An 887-nucleotide genomic window follows, 5' to 3' on the forward strand; every position below is an offset into this window, starting at 1 on the left:
AACACACACATATAGCGTGTTAATGGATGATGAGTGATAAATATCTTTCGAACTCTTCAGTGAAATGAAATATTTGGGATTTTAAAGCTGCTAACTTTTTGAACTTTTGGCATTTTACATTGTTTATCAACTTTTTCTGACGTTTTTAATGACCTTTTTTTCTTTTCAAACTGTTTTACAATGTCTACACAGCAACAATTTGTTTATGTTCTAGTTTTTGTGATAATGAGTTATTTTCATCAGCATATTCTACATGAATTTTACCAGAGCATTTCTACTCTTTAATAGGTATGTGGGTGGAGGGAAGCGTGTATGCGTGTGTGTCCACATGCGTCTGTGTGCATTAATTTTTACTCGTTTGTGAACCCCCAAAATCTTTGTGGTCCAAATTCTAATTTTTCTCTTCATTTTCAACTCATTGTGTACATTATTGATTGCCTTTAAGAAGATATTCTATATACAAGTAGAAGCTTCCATAAATCCATGCATTTAAGCGACCTTATGTACATTTAAAGCGATTTAAACTCTTGAATTCTGGGCTAAAAGATTTTCTGGGCGCACATGAAATCTTTGTCATTAGAGAGAGAGAGACAAAATACTTCTAGGGGAATAGTTGCGTTTGTATTGTTTTTATATTTTGATGAAGGGTTGTGTTATAAGCACAGCGTGTATATAATGAACACATGTTGTAATACCACATTTTGTCTTATATGTGTATATATTTATATGTATATGCGCACACATACACATGATAGGGAGAACAGAGTGAAAGCGAGAGAGAAATAGTAAATGAAAACTAAACAGCCATGTTTAAAGATAACTTCAGAGACAAGTAAAATAAAATATTGTTTTATTAAATTTCTTCTTTGTTTTTCGAATTTATATTT

The sequence above is a fragment of the Octopus bimaculoides genome, chromosome 11, assembly GCF_001194135.2.
Source record: "Octopus bimaculoides isolate UCB-OBI-ISO-001 chromosome 11, ASM119413v2, whole genome shotgun sequence".
NCBI classification, from domain to species: Eukaryota; Metazoa; Mollusca; class Cephalopoda; order Octopoda; family Octopodidae; genus Octopus; species Octopus bimaculoides.